This window comes from Xiphophorus couchianus, chromosome 19 (genome assembly GCF_001444195.1).
Source record: "Xiphophorus couchianus chromosome 19, X_couchianus-1.0, whole genome shotgun sequence".
Classification (NCBI taxonomy): Eukaryota; Metazoa; Chordata; class Actinopteri; order Cyprinodontiformes; family Poeciliidae; genus Xiphophorus; species Xiphophorus couchianus.
The window spans coordinates 17,398,007-17,411,771 of NC_040246.1; the positions used below are offsets into that span (position 1 = coordinate 17,398,007).

A 13,765-nucleotide genomic window follows, 5' to 3' on the forward strand; every position below is an offset into this window, starting at 1 on the left:
TGCTCTGAACTCGCTCCACGTTTGTTGAATTCCTCCCAGATTCCACTTCTGATAGCAGAGCGAAAGGCAACAACACACCCTCGCACTGTTTAGCCATTTCCACAATCAAATGAAAGAGTCTTGGGGGCAAATTCTACAAACAGTGCTGTAATATAAATTGACCATGTTAAAGGAATGGTGACAACATGCACTCCCCAGTGAGCGCTTAGTTTTCCAGGAAGAAAATGGGATAAAATGCAGAGGCTGCAGTTTTTGTTTTCTCCATCCACAAACTCCACACTACATGTCAGCAGCTGCTGCTCTCTGGAAGTTTGTTTTGTTTTAGCACATGATGTAAGGCTAATAAATCCACTCCTCCTGAATTTTTTCTTTACCCATGAATTCCATTATCTGCTTGACAATCCAGGATAATTGATATATCTTTCTCTCATTTTCGCTCTCCTCCTCAGAGCAAAAGCACTTCAATTATTCATTGTCTTCACTTTACACAGAGACAGAGCGAGATCTACTATACGCCACAAAGGCTTAACGCACGTTGTCACAGTTAATGGAAGGAGCAATCAAATATTTTAGGGAAAACCAAATATGCGGATGTGTCAGCTGCAATTTAGTGAAACATATTTTAACAGTGCGGATCTGAAGAAGGGAGAGAGCCAAAATGATTCAGGGAGAAATCGAATGAGACGTTTGATGAATTTTCACCTCTTGTTGCAGAGATTGTAAGTCGCCACCTACCTCTTAGCACAGGAGAGAAAAAAAAAAGTTGAGCTACTGAGAGTGCTGGGTGTGGCGCGGTGGCATTAAGTGGCGTAATTAATAGCATTCTCACAAATCGGTGGAAGTTATTAGGGTTGCATGGGAGAGAAAGTCGCGCCTTAAGAGGCTCTCAAATTGCACTCCAAGATTTGTCACTTCCAGCAGTCGTTTAAAAGCTCATTTGAAACTGTTGACCCCAGTTAACAGAACAAGCCTATTTAAGCTTTCAGTGAATGACTTCATATTTAAAAGAGCTAAATGAAGACAGAGATATTTGAAAAGCACCAATTTATTACCTGATAGAGACAGCAGAACTTCATTATCATACACTCTTCCTTTATCTGCAGACAGGTTTAATGTAAAGATGAAAATAAAAGATTATCTCTGAAAAACATCCATCACTGAAAATATCAGAAAATGTCACATGTGAGGGGGGGAGAAAAAAAAGAAACACGCTATAATACACTTGAGGAAATATTTGCCAATCTAAAAATTTCACACGGTAAATGTTAGCAGAGAAACAGTGAAGCTGCCAGTGGAATCCAATTAAAGCAATCCTCACAATGTTTTTTTTTTTTTCTTTTTTTGAGGATTTTCACAGGAATGCCGGCAACTGGAGATATCGGTGCATAAATTAACCGGAGCGGACTTAATTGCATACAAGCAAAGCAAAAGGTAGATGGAAGAAAAGAAGGAAAGAAAGGTAAACAGGAAGGAATGGAGGTGCAGAGATTTTTTTTTTTACACCAATAAGAAAGTCTGAGATGCTCACCGTGCTGCGGGCTCCTCCATCTGTCTCTGACACACACACATACACACTGAGCAGAAGACACACTCCTTAGTCCTCAGCGGTCCAGCAGGAGCAGGTTAAAGGTGCCTCCTCTCCTGGCTCTGCTTGTGAAATACACACACATCAATACTTCTCACCTAAAAGAAACTGAAGTTTTACATTTCTACAAAAAAAAAAAAAAGAAAGAAATAACCCTACATTCTTTCAACTACCCCAAAAAATTAGTTTCTTCCTTTTCTTTGCTTCTGTTTTTGGAGATGTGAGTATTTTATGCTTTGCACATAAATGTGATGCATAGACTCGGCTTGCTCATATCTGCCTGCTCTGCACGTGGGCGGGTGTAAATCCTCATCCTGCTGTATATCCATTAGTAATGCAACACTCTAAAAATAAAGTGTGCCCCGGCGTATCAGTGCCTATGAACATGTTGCCTGTGTAATCACATTTTATATACTTCTTTTTTATCTGTTGTTGGAAGAGAGAGATGGAGGGGATTCTTTTTTTTCTCCATCCTCGCTGGTGCAGCAGCTATAGATGCAACGGATAGGCCAGTTGTTCCAACCAGGTGTTGGGTTTGCTTGGTGAAAGGTGAGATAAGTCCTGATTCTTTAACCCCGTTCTTCCTCCTCCTCTTTGCTGCACCGACACAAATCAGCATGCTTAGAATACACTGCATAAGTTATCAGCTCCTTGGATAGCGACACGTGAGGGGGAAGAGCGGCGGCAGAAAAAGAAGAGGAGACTTCTATCACTTAATGAAAAATAGCTTCTCTTTTGGACAGAACTTCACAGGGCTGCAATCAAGCCCGGGCCCCCAGTTCTTGACGTGCAATCGAGGCAAATCAAGTCAGCATCTATTAATAATATTTCCCTGGCTCCTTTCATTCCAGCGCATGTCCTACCACTGTCAACGCTGGGATGGAGCACTGCCTTTATCTCCACCCTGGCCTGCTCTGTCACAGTGATAAACAATTCTAACAAGAATCAGAATAAAGATCTCCCCAGTAGACTTTCAGAGATAGAGGGGGCCCTTTTTTTCTCATTTTCTAGACGGCAAAATTTAATCTAGTCCCCTCCCCGACAACCCCAACACAACCCCCCCATCCCTCTTTCTGCCTCCTTCCTCTTCTGCTCCCCTACTCATCTTCTTTTTTTCCCCTCTGCTTCCTTTTTCCCTGTTACTTTTTTTTTCAAACCATCACATTCAAAGAGATGCAAATTTCCTTAGAGCTGAGACCTGATGGAGTTGGAGTGAATGCGAAAGGGTTTGGAGAAAGTCTGTGCACGAAGGCCTGGTGAAGCCATTTCTCCTCTCCTCGGTCAATCTAACCACATCACCAGATAAACTGTGAGCGGCTTGTGTCTGAACATCCCCTGCGTCTTCTGGATGAGCAGCATGATAGAAAGTTTCATGTTTCCAATGCCCTGAGTTTTGTTTTCATGTTGTATAATAGTTTTTAACTTTCAGAGTTTCTCTTCCTCAGGGAGGGTCAATAGCAATAGAGGTTTTTGTGTCTGATGCTGTTATTTTTAAAGTTTGAAGATGGTCTACAGCTTTCCAAGGCTTTTTTGAAAGTTAATGTTTTTAACTATGAGTTAAAAACATTATTTTTATTTCCCTCAGAATTTTGCATTGTCAGAAAATCACTGTGTTGAGTGGCAACATACCAAAGGTCAGATCCCATTTAAGAGCATCATTAATTAAATCAAAGATGGATGCTACATTGAGATTATGGTGAACCCCCCCCCCCCAAAAAAAACAGTACTTTGTTTTCCTAGAGTCTGAGAGAAGAGCACATAAAAAGCACCAAAAGCAGATGAGACTTTACAGTCTTAGTTTTCTAGAGCCAGACTTGGATGCTGGGAATAAACATGCACAGCTAGTCCTCCTCAAGGTAGCGGGAGAGCGACTTGAAGGTCTAACAAAACAACATGTGTGCGAGCTTGAATATTGGAGCAAACCCAGTAAAAAAGGGTTTAGTTGATGTCTTAGACTCCCAGGTTGGCAGAATTTCCTATCGAAGCTACATGGTTTTTTTTTTAACTACCTGGAATTGGCAGTACAGCAGTCATGAATTGAAGTTTTATAGCTTGCTAATGCACTTATTTTTCATGAGCAAAGTGAATGGGCGTAAGGGGTGTGATCCAAACCCAGCTAAATCAGGAGAGAGCTAACTGAGTTTTCTGGTGTGGAAGCTTTTGTAAGGTAATGTAGAGAGTTAACTGTATCTTCACTGGACCTTTAAAAATACAGGCTGGTGGTGTTTAAAGATGCCACTGCTCTCCCTGATTCTTGGGCGGCCATTTCTCTAAATGGCATGGTTAATTCTATGGCTTGAAGTACAACAGTCGGTGCAAGTGACAGTCACAAAGCAGAAGATTAGTGTCTAGCCATTTCTACCGATTTAATTTTTAGGTTTCCATGTCTACCAGAAGGAATCAAGACGTGATCTGATGATGCTTCATCCTGCCCAACAGCTCAGCATGAGGCGACACTGCCAAGCACAGCAAAGAGAGGACTAGTAAAGATGGATTACATGCGAACAGATCTTTGACAAGCCGAGCGACAGCCATGCAGGCAACAGCAGACAGTGAGAGACAAAGAAGTGAGGGGCCCAGTGGGACATCTACGTAGGACGAAGGAGGGAACAGGAGCTGGCATACAGGTGAGGGAGGAGTCATGTGACTGGGAGTGTTCTTTGGGTGGGGGTGGGGCCTGAAGAGGCAAAGGGAAGAATTTGGGAAGGTGCATACAAACCTATGCATTTTTCCTCCCTTCATTCCAGTCTGGTTTTCCACACAGACCCAGACCACTCACAGTGACAGCATCAGACTCTGGATCAATAGAGCCAGGAATATTGTATCTAATCCTCTAGCTGATGCATTTTTAATTGTGCGAGAGAGAAGAGGAGGGAGAGATGGGTGGTGCGTGTCACAGCAGGGACAATGGGCGCCCCTTCTCAAAGTCAACTGTGTCACTGAAGTTAGATGGGTGACAAATCAGCTAACACAGATGAGGAGCTCAGAGTGCAAAAGATGGATCACAGAGGAATACCTGCTCTTCACGCTACAAAGAATGAAGAGTTAAAATGAGAGTTCTGGTTTTCCAACAAGGTCTCTGGAAATGGTTCTTAATGCTGACGTTGAGAAAATTGCCACACTCCTCTTAACAAAGTTGCTGCATTTGTTTGTTCACAAGTTCCCACCACAGCATTTCGATCAATATGAAATCTGGACTTAGAATGTATTTTTGCAAAACCTTGATTTTTTTTCCATGTCTTCTGTCAAAGATTTGCTGTTCTGCTTGTGGCCACTGTGTTGCAAATGTCTCACTTTTGAGTCAAACTTCAGCTGTTGGAAAAATGGTCTCACATTTGACTTTAGAATACTTTGGCCTACAGAGTTGATGGTCAAATGAATGACTGCCAGGGACAGAGGTCCTGTGTCTAGAAAACAAGCCCACATAAACAGTCTCCCACCCCCATACTTGAGGTGCCATATGAGGTGCTAGGGCTGAATGTTGCATTAGGTTTTCTCTAAAAGCGGTGCTGTGGTCAGGGGTCATGCTAGGGGTTAGGACATGACCCTTCTCATGCGTCTACAAAGTGTAGACACATGCAGGAAGTGGTTGAAACCTGAAAGTTGTGCAAACAAAAGTGGAACAGGCAGTGTGTACATCCCTTATCAATGACTATAACAATTAAAATTTCCAATTGTTTCCCAACTCCAAACAAGAGGATATTGGGGACATCAATTTGACTTGCTAGAGAAAAGTATAATGCAGCCTAAGTCTCTTGGACATCAAAGCACAAATGCAATTCTTAAAGGGCTGGCCTTGTTGCTTTGAAAAACAAGACTGACCTAATTTAGATAGAAAGGACTTTGATTTATTTTTATTTTTTTTTACATTTGCATAAACAAATAAAAGAACATGTAAACTGTCTGTCTTTGAAAAGACAAAGGAGACAATCCAGACACGAGTAAAACTGTGTGGAAATGGCTCTAAAAAATGGAAGAAAAACATGGCAATTAATAATTTTATTCCTGTTTAAATTCTTCTTTTCTTAGCTCAATGGTACATTCTTGACGAAATTTAAAATTTCTGATTTAGACAGAGTTAACATTCATTTGCCTTATTCCTACTGGTGGCTTCTATATACATTAAGGACATGTTTTAACTTGTGTTGATTTTTTTGTTTTTTTTCTTCTTGCAAGTCATCCGTTATCACTCCAAATCAACTATTTTAATTCGCTTCATGAGGTTTAACTCAAACCCGCTGCACCTGTTTTCTTATGTTGATGATTTCGGGGGTCTAATCTCATCATCTACCTCCTTTACTTTCCATAAGCATGCATTCATGCATTGCTTTTTTTCTCTTTGGTTTGAGATTGCATTACAGGATCATATAAAATAATTCTGCAAGCATAACCCTCTTTGCCATATAGAGCAAGGGTATTTTTAAAGATAAAATATCCTTGCAGGTTTGACCCATATCATTAGTTCACTTAAGTTTTCAGGCTGCAAATTAAAGTTAAACTACTGATCAACTTTGTAAACTTTAAGCCTGATCTGCAATAAGGCGATTTAGAGAAAGTATCCATAAATGGAGCCAAAGCGGATTTGCAAAAGATACGTGCTCCATTCGACAATGCCAAGAAACCAAATTGGTAAACAGGTGTGTGAGTGTGTGTCGCTATTAACACCTTGGGAATGGTCTGTGGTTCAGTGTTTCCTCATGAAATGTGATTTTATAAATCCCTCCAAAAAAAATTATAATAACCTAGATAAGCTCGGGGCTTAAGTGATCCTCAGAATCAGTGGTTTGGGAGTTTAACATCAGTACCTCTGAAGGTAATTCTGATGCAAATGTGCATGAAGACTCCTAGATAAATGCCTGTGGCTGGTGAATGAGGTCCAGGTGGGAATGTGCTTTATATGTTTCAAGGAATCAAAGGAAGGGAAAAATATTCAGAGTGAGGGAGAAAAAAAAAACTACAAATCCTAAACAAAATGCAGATGGCAGCTGTGCTGACTCGCCTCTTAGTGCTTTGTGACGGGCTTTGCTTTATTTCACAGGGTATCATCCCTCTCTCCCCTCTTACCTCTCTATCTCACCTTCACTTTCCTCCTCAGTTGGCTGACACCTCAGCCGCCCTACCAAGCATTGATAGACCTGCTGCTCATGATCGCTCACTTCCTACTTTTTCTTTTGTTGACCATTTTCAGCTGGTATAGCAGGACAGATACTATACCAGCTCCCCTTGTAGAAATTAGAATCAAGGATGTGAGTCAAATTTGTAGCATTTAGTCTTAAAAGAACTTTAGATGGATTGTTAACATTTGAACCTGTCTTTAACAGCTTTTTAATTCTACAAGATCACATTAAATTAAAATGATCAACACATAAATCTGTAATCCCTAATTTTATTTGATTAAAATCATGTTAAAATACTGTACACTTGTCTAATTCAGAAATACAATTATTGTATCACTCTAAAAAGGAGAATTAATCTTTCTAGCTCCAATATTCTCCTTTACAGTGGTCCTTTGTATCAGTACAACCCTCTGAGCTAATGAGTTCATCATTATGTGTATTATAAACTTTCTCTTGTTAAACCTTGAAAAAGTTACATTTAACATCAATAAACGTTGCATTTAACTTAAGAAAATAGTGCAAAAAGAAATAAATTGCTTCCTTATACTACTGTGAATTTAAAACATGTTGGATAAAACAATGTCTTAACAGAAATAATATTTCCAGGGCTTTTAAACAGAAGTAAATCCACCCGCGATTTATCATTAGCACAATTCTAGTTCCAGATTCTAAAATGACGCTAGCATATTTTTCCTGCAAGCACAGAGTCTTAACTAACCTTGACAAGGTATCAAAATGCATAACTCAAGGGACAGGGACACCGTTTCTCTACCTCCCATCAGCTTAACATAACATATATTTAAAATTAGCTTCTGGAAAGTGCGGTTACTTGTTTAAAAATACTTTTCAGCATTAAAACTCACCAAGATGACTCAAAGTTTAGCACGATTTGTCTATGGTCTGCCTCTTCCATCAAAATGAGCGTTAGAGACGGTCGCGTTTCCTTTTCAAACAGTAAATACATGCAGAGAGAAGATCACATTTCTTTTTTCAAAATAAAAGTTTGTTTTATTTTAATTTTTTAAAAGCGCAACCACATTGATTTGCATAAAAGCATAGAAAAAAGGAAATTTTAGTCTCCATAACTATTTCACAATAGTCCTGAAAACTGGTGGGCTTATTTAACCTTCCGACCGCCATTGTAAATTCTCTGTAATTAAGTCAAAAAAACTTATTCAGTCTGGTTGCACAAAAAGTAAGATTTATTACAGCAGGTGTGCAAACCTTTTAGAGCCCATGGAAGAAACATCAACAAATTACTGGTCATGATTCTGTTGTAATGTGGGTCTAAATAATAATGAAAAAAAAAATTCAAATGTTAGACACAGTGTTATAAAATTCTACTGTAATGCAAATGCTCCAAAACAATACATTAAAAAGAGAAAACATGTTTGGTTTTCCTTCAGTTTTTGCTTCTGCAGATCATACAGGATAACTGGCATTAGTCACAACAGTCAAAATAGGTCATAACAGATATATTTTGAACTTATAATGACATTTTTTACATAGTGTAGTCCTTTCTATAGTTATTTAAACATGTCCTTTTTTTTATTTTATTTTACAACCCCCCTAAATATGAACCCTCTGTGGTAGAATAACGGGAAAACATAAAATGTTCTTAGCATGCGCAGCCACTCAGCTCTAACGCTGTGTATTAGATTTATCATGCAGAGTTAAAAGACCTCATGTTCAGAATCTAAATTTAACGCAATTACTGAAAAGAGAAATTATGACTGCGGTTAAATTTACAAGGCATTTATTTAGCCTTTTATGGTCTGGAGCGAATGAACGCTAATAAGAGACCATTTCAGTCATGCTCAGTAAAATGTAGCACTTCAGGAAAGCAGAGCTGGAGTTGAGATGCCACTGATGCTGAGATATGATTCACAGTTGTGTGTGTTTGTTCTATTAATTACCAGTACATACTCAAATCCTTATACCACTTAAATCAACTCCTTTCAAATCTACAACTCTAATGAATGGTGAATTTAAAAATCTTCATTTTGATGTTCTCTATTGCCAATATAACACACTGAGATTCTTTCCTCCTATTATTAACAGCTCTGTGCCTTTAAAAGTGAAGCACACCCCTGCTGTTTCAGCTTCCCTCAAAGGCCATCACTTAGCTGCTTTAAGTGCAGAATAATACTTGCCTTGACAAAAGTCTGGCCTTCATATCAGTTGGCACCTGAATGGGCCTGTGGCTGCTTTTAATAGGAAGTGAAGTGATGCTTTTATATCACCCCCTGTTATATACTTACACTTTATTTATCAATGCACAAAGAAAATTTTAAAATGAAACAAGAGGCAAATTTTACATCTACCGTAGATCCATCTGAAGCTTGCCCTCTAATTCTGGTTAAGCCCTGAACTTATGACAGTATTTTGAAAATTTGACATCAACACTGTCTAGTAATTTGGTGCAAAGTCTATATCATTGAAATGTCTAAACTATGAAACAACAAGGTTTAAAGATCTTAAGTTTAATAACAAAATAAGAATTTAAAAAATTTCAGGGAGCAACCCTATAAATAAACAGCCATGATCTCCCATCTCTCAGAGGGTGCTGCATCAAAAAATAGCATTTTTCCATACATCAATTCATCAAGAAACACTTAAAAATTACTACTTTGGACAAATCTTTGTCCAGTACTTTCAACATTCCCCAGGGATGGCATCCATTTGTTCCACCTCCAATTTGTGCCTACTGTCTTGATGATTGTGTAGATGAAAAGGCTGAATTTCACTGGAAAGAGAAGCTCTATGATAAGGTGTCCTTACATTTGTGAACAGGACCATAACAAATGAGGCACATACTTGCATCTTTTGGGTGTAAGATTTAAGGACAAAGTTAGACTGAGTCTCCTGTAGTATCATCAAAACATGGATAAGGCAGTGAGGAGAAGGATAGAAAACAACAATGACATAGAGCAATGTGATCAACATTCCTTAAGAACTTTGGGAAATTTGGCAGTGGGAACATTCACAAGGTTTCATAAGAGTCAGCATCTGGTAAACCTGAAGCAACCCAGGCAAGTGTTGTCTTACTCTAAAAATGTTTGATAACAAAACACTTTTCAGTTTCGTAATGCTATAATACACTGCTTGGCCAAAAAAGTCACAATCTGGATTTTACTAAGTTAATACTTCATTTGGATCATATCTGCATGAACCCAATACATTTCAGCTGCCAACAACTTATTTAATCTCAACTGATGCAATGAGTAGCTTCTTATTCTTTAAACAGCCATGTCGAAATGTGAATTCTGTGGTTGTGGGGAAGTTATTGCCTTATTTAAGAAGGGTCAAACCATTGGCATCAAACAGAGAAAACATTTAGGGAGATTTCAGAAACTACTTAAATTAGGCTAATGCTTCCATTTCTTTCCAGCTTTATTAAGCACTATAAAAACAAGTGGGGAACCATCATCTTCTGCAAAGAAATGTGGTCAGAAAAAAGTCCTGGGTGATCATGGTTTGCCAATAACTGAAATGTTTAGTGAAATAAACCCACAGAAAAACAACAGTAGAAATCATGCCTTTGTTTAATAGTGAAAGTAAAAACATTCCACATGAACAGTAAGTATAATGGCAACTCAAGGGATTGCGACTGAACAGCTGTGTAGCCATAAAAAACTAACTAATCGGTGAGGATAACTGGAGAAAAAAAAAAAAGTCAAACAAGTCAAACACGTTGAACTGGATAAAAACCAGCATGGTCAGTTTACCCTTAATATTGTCTCCTCAGACAATTTTGCTGCATTGGTGGTCGTTTGCTGGGTATGCTACAGTGCTTATTCTGAGAAGCAAGCATGGTGAGAAATCATTTATAATAAATATGCTGGAAAATGTTGAATTTAGCTGGTGTAACACAATTTTTCCCTCTATGCCATTTCTACCAAATCCACTTGGAGCAATATTTTTATACAAACTGGAATAGAAACCCACAAAGTCGTTGTGGATTTTCCTTCTTTTTTTTGAAAGAGTAAGCTTTCTTGTATGTTGCTATATTATTAGATGCATCTAAAATGAAAGAAATTATTTAGGTGTTTATATAAGAAATGGCATCATTATAAGTACGTAAAGGTTTAATGAAACAACAGTTTTGAAATATTTTGCAGCATGAAATTGATGGATATTAACAGATTAAATAAAGCTGATGAGAATAACCATTAAATCCTAACCTTCAAAAATATTACTCAGTGAAAGAAAAGTAAAAAAAAAAAAAGAAAGAAAAAAAAACAACTAATTTTGCTTTTTCCATCCTTCTGGTTTGAGGTTATAGGACAAGATTAATAAATGTCCAGAAACAGAACTTAAAAGGGAAATAATCTAGAAGTCTGGAATATGTGTGTAAAAGCTCAGCATGTGTTCCCATTCCATGTTCTCCTTCCTGGACTGGTTACAGTTATTAGGGCAACAAATGTATGAGACGTTCCTCGGCAGCAGTGGCATCTCTTTCCAGCCTTCAGCCGAGCGTTCCGAGCGTTCCGTGGGGATCGCATCCCAGCGACGAGGGATGAGGAATGGCCTTAATGAAGTCAGACAAGCCGGAATACATGCATAAGAAAGATTTTAAATATTGATATGATGTCAGTGTGCAGCTGCATAAATGGGTTACAGTGGATCGGTTAGCTCTCAATGACCCTCGTCTAATACAGCAGCACAAGGGGGATGATTAGGCTCATCAGAGGTGATTGTGTATTCTGTAGGAGGCGCAAACACAGCACACACACCACTTAAATCAAAGCCTCCTCCTGTCTTCCTCTGCAGCACTTCCAGTTTCAATTCACACTTTAAATTATTCACAGGCACATGTAATTAATGGCTAGTGAATTTATATCATATGGCTAAGCAAAGTATTAATGGGTTTTTATTACAGGGCTTCATCAAGGTGCAGCAGGCCTTTCAGGGGCCCAGAATAAATGTTACTGTAATTACTCAAGGAGGAAATGGATAGAAACAATCTGAAAGCAAATTCTCGTAATACGACGCTCATTGCACAACAAGGAATAAAAGCAGAAACTCAACACAGATTAGATGTGTGAAAAATGTCAGTTGTCCGGCAGTGAAGATGTGAGACTGTGGGGTGGAATTAAAAAGTGATGAAAAGGAAGTTATGTCCAACGTCATACAAACATAAGGGACACTTGAGTTTCCCGAATGTTATTCCCTACGAGCAGTCACAGTTGAAAACAAAACTTCAGGTCAAACTTCAGGCCCGTCCGCTCAGACACGGGTCAGCCTTAAATTATTCAGCCAGAGAGGGATGCAGAGACTGGCAAGATCAAGGAAGTCGAGCGAAGCTAGTTATACGCCAGAGAGCCGGTGGTGCCCACTTCTTACGCTGTAAACACCAACCATTTCCCAGCAACAGACACTTGTTTACTTAATTCCCCACAACCGGCACAGATGTTTTGAAAAACAGAAAATATTTCTTGTGCTTCATGTTGACACATGGGTGAAGTGTCTGTGCTTGACTTTGATCTCACTGATCAGTCAGTCGGTTTGATTTGGATGGATTACACTGGTTTCGGATGCAGCTCTTTGGAAAACCGTGGTAATTCATTCAGCTGCTGAGCCCATAGTACAAACACAAACAAACAGTTCAGATAGGTGGGAAATGGACATTTCCTTTACTTTGAAGCACTGACCAAACACCTTACAATCTGTTAACTTGTGCTAAAAGGGCACCCTTGTTGTCAATGGTGGCACCATCACCAGAACTCCCATGCATACTATCACAAAACAAAACCTATTAGTCAGTAGAAAGAGCTTTTTGCATAGTTTTGCCCAAAATGAACAACTAGTTTTCTGAAATCCTTTCAATTGATGCTATAAATCACAGAGCATATTAGAATAGTTATTTAATTTACAAAATGATTACTCTGTAAGAGGAGCTTGGTATACAATACCATATGTTTTCAAAAGTATGAAAACATTATATATTTCTGACTTCAGATGATGCAAACCCTTTCACGTCCACAAATTTATGAAAATAAGCATGCAGAAAGCAGACTGCTTCTCCAAATATTAGTGGGACTGATTCAGTATTTCATTCATAAGGTTCTCCAACCAACTATCGGGTGCACAGAAATCAACCCACTTTTCTGTGTGAAATTTAATTTTTTATTAATTTTATGTAATATATAAAATCTGTTTGCTATATAATCAGTTTGCCACCAGTGAAATGCTCACAGCATTGGCAGCATGCACACCCATATGCACACATATTGAGAAGAAGATATTTGAAAATCTATTTTGTGAAATAGGCTTTCAGCTATGGTTTGCCCAAGAACACTGCATGTCATTTCAAAGCAATCTCTTCAAATGACACCAGAAAAATTTGGTGACAATCTGTGAATTTCCATGAGGGATCAATCTTGTAGATATTGTATTAACTGTTTCCTTGAAATACTACATAAATGTCAGTTAAAGCATTTGACATGTCAGAAATGTTTGCAACATTTGTGTCACTGTTATAAACTTTTGCACTTCCTCTGAAATCTTTCACTCAAACTTTATTCATGATGATGAGGGATCCTGAGATCTTCACATGGCTGTAGAAAAGAATGAGTATTAACATACCTAAAGGACACATGTATGCTCAGTTCTTGTGTGATATTACATGTTTCCTTTGTCCAATTCCAGGCTACTGTAGCTGTATGCCTCCTTGTTCCAGTCCGCCTCATTAATTCCAACTGGAGTCCATTTCAATAAGTACATCTCCCTCTCCTTTTCCATTACAGTGCAGCTGTCCCTCCCTCTCTTTCCCCAGTCATAGCTGGGGTTAACATGCTAATTCCGTTTTATGAGCTCTGACTGAGCCCACTCTGCTCCACTTACACGTGTACAACAATTATTACATCGCTTCTTTTTTTTTCACTATAAAAAATTCAGCACCCCGAGTGTCATGTCGGCGAAACCTGAAAATTTATTCAGTGAATAGAATGGTTAATTTCTCAAAGGAAAAAAAGGAATGACCTAAAAATAGAGATTTACTGTGAGATTCTGCATTTAAATGAGCCATACCTGTGTGATGCCCTGGCTGAGAAATCCATTT

At 38.7% G+C, this 13,765-nt stretch overlaps 1 long non-coding RNA gene across 1 annotated transcript; it reads right to left on the reverse strand.

Annotated features, from left to right (window-relative positions):
* Positions 1-1,488: 1,488 nt before the first annotated feature.
* On the reverse strand, positions 1,489-1,850 carry LOC114134459 (uncharacterized). Its single transcript, XR_003593387.1, has 2 exons — positions 1,745-1,850; positions 1,489-1,647 (listed from the first exon to the last, which is right to left on the reverse strand). It is a non-coding gene; the product is annotated as an uncharacterized LOC114134459 (long non-coding RNA).
* Positions 1,851-13,765: the final 11,915 nt, after the last annotated feature.